Here is a 2,667-nt window from a genome sequence, read left to right on the forward strand (position 1 = left end):
TAATAAACGAAGCATTAATACATGTTAGACTGCACCCCATAAACACAATCAAGCCTATAAAAAAACCAGTCAACCATCCCTTTAAAATGCAATAAATCAAAGGATTGAATGAATGAATGATGCATTTATATATCGCTTTATTGTGTATTGTTGTACACCCAAAGCGCTTAACAATCATGTGGGGGGGGTCTCTCCTCCGTTCATTGTCACGTTTCGGGGCGTGGAAATGCCACCACAATAACAGACCGGTGTGTAAAACTCTCGGACGTATTTTAAAGATTCTATGCCGCAAACTTTAAATATTTCACATACTTTTGAAACTCCAGCGTTTAGTTAATCCTGATAAGCACTCGTCGTCACAGTTGTAAACACTACGGCTTTCTTCTTTCGTGGGGGGGTTTGGCGTCACGGCATCTTTGTTTCCAGGCGGAACGTTAAAGAACGCGACACGCACGTCTACCAGAAATCCTGTAGAATTCAACCAATCCGATGACGACTTCGACACTCCTGAAGTGTTTCCACTTTTGTGTCCCATATGCATCAGACTTTTAGCCAACGGGCATGACGTCCATGGGCATGACGTCTGAGGCTGAGACTAGGCTCAACCCTGCTTGGCTTCAGTGGGCAACCAGTCTTGGGCTGCAGGGTGATATGGCTGTGGCTTACGGTAAAGGATTACCATGCATTTATAACATAAAAGAGAACAATACTTTGTGGAGAGAGCCCACATATACTGTATAAGCTTTTCTACATATAAAATGTGCTTTAGGGATGTTCATTTTAACCGGTTAACCGACCGCAAGAATTTTGACCGATTAATACAATCAGTTAAACGGTTTAAAAAGTCATTTAATTATTTATTTTTTCAGTAATTGATCAAAGTATTTAAAAAGGTTTGCTGCATGGTTAAAATACGCTACGCGTATAAAAAAAATGTGTTTAATAGAGACAATAGAGAATAGTGAAATAGGCCTAATGCCGACGCGAAATGTTTACAAACATTATAATAAACACTGTAAACATAGCTAGGCTATTTTAGTTCCCTTCACTCCACAACAAATCCTTTCAATTAACAGTATTTAGAAAAGAACAAGAATTAAAAATATAAGAAGCTATAGCAATATAAACAACAAGCCAAAACGAATTCATTTAGGCTAAAACGAAACTGAACCCAACGTTGGGTCTCTCATTCCACACAAAATCAAATGTTTCCTTATTCACGTATGTATTTGAATGGCAAATTATTATTTATTATGTAGCCTACTTCACTCGTGTTCCAATATCCACGTAAAACAAAATGTTTTGCATAACATCACGGCGGTACTGTGATACAAAAGCACCAACAAAAAATGGGAGGCACGCGGATGTCCGCGCGGAGCCTCCGCGCACACTCTCCGATGACGATTTTTACGTCACGCATACCATAGCGGACCATAGCGGACCCTAGCGGACTCGCGCACGCGGAAAGTATAACACAGGCTTAACTGTGTGTGCGCATGCGGCACCGGCGCAATCACTTGAATTTTTTCCTTCTAACAGTGGAAGCAACTACTCCTTTTAGTCATAAAGACAATCGGAATTTTTAACGGGTCACAGACACTTATTCTTTCTAATTTAATTCCATTTTAATTTAAAATAATCTTGTCGGTTAGCGGTTAACAATCGGTTAACGAGCGTCGGTTGTCGGTTAGGAAAAATAACCGAAATGAACATCCCTAATGTGCTTTATTCTGGATTACGTAACAGGAATTGCACAACCCTCTACTAACTCTGCTGGTGGACTTTCTATATTAAATGTTTACTGCACTTCTGCTAAAATGCTTAGGGGAGTGAAACGGTTGTGGTGTAGACAGTGATGTAGTGCAGTTTCAGATGAGCTGCTACTTTCTGAATGAATGAGGTTGACTTCAGTTGTGTGGTTGGTTGGTTGGTTTGGTGTAAGGCAGCTGCCTCCAGAACACTGCCAACTTTGATTCATCCAGTTATGTCACTCCTACTCTGAGAAACAAAGCCTTCAAAAGATGTCAACGGAAATGTTCAGAATCAGATCTTATCTGTTCTACAGCTATAGCCATATCAGGCAAAAGCAGTTCATCTTTTTTTTTTTTGGCGAAAAGATCCATAAGTAACCATAATTTATGTGATGTACTATAACTTGGAAGGGTTGGTTCAGCCCAAAAACTGTAAAAGCTGTATAACTTCTGTGGAACGTAAAAGAAGATATTTCAGTGTATGTGTATGTGTTTTTTTTGTTTGTCCAGTGGAAGTCAATAGGCACCAAAGCTGTTTGGTTACTAACATTCTTCAAAGCAGTGTTACTTTTTAGATGCTATTATAGTTTTTATTAATATTTTGAATTCGTTTTTAATTTTTTAATTTTCTGTTTTCGTTTTAATTTTATTTAAAGTTGCAGTAATTTTGCTGTGTTTGTCATCTTCACTACTAGTCAACAGTTTTTGAACAGTAAGATTTTTAATGTTTTTTAAAGAATTCTCTGTAAAAAAAAACATTTATTATTATTATTAAGTAATATAATTTTTTTCAGGTTTCATCGATGAATAAAAAGTTCAGAAGAACGGCATTTATCTGAAATATCTTTTGTAACATTATAAATGTCTTTATCATCACTTTTGATCAATTTAAAGCATCCTTGCTAAAGATAAAAAA

The 2,667-nt window shown here is 37.2% G+C and overlaps 1 protein-coding gene across 14 annotated transcripts in view; it reads right to left on the reverse strand.

Annotated features, from left to right (window-relative positions):
* The window catches only part of LOC107662770 (phosphatidylinositol-binding clathrin assembly protein-like), a 23,038-nt gene that overhangs the window by 16,853 nt on the left and 3,518 nt on the right, over positions 1-2,667 (reverse strand). The gene's annotated exons all lie outside the window — the stretch shown is intronic.

Source organism: Sinocyclocheilus anshuiensis, unplaced genomic scaffold, assembly GCF_001515605.1.
Source record: "Sinocyclocheilus anshuiensis isolate Anshui unplaced genomic scaffold, SAMN03320099.WGS_v1.1 scaffold1144, whole genome shotgun sequence".
Lineage (NCBI taxonomy): Eukaryota > Metazoa > Chordata > Actinopteri > Cypriniformes > Cyprinidae > Sinocyclocheilus > Sinocyclocheilus anshuiensis.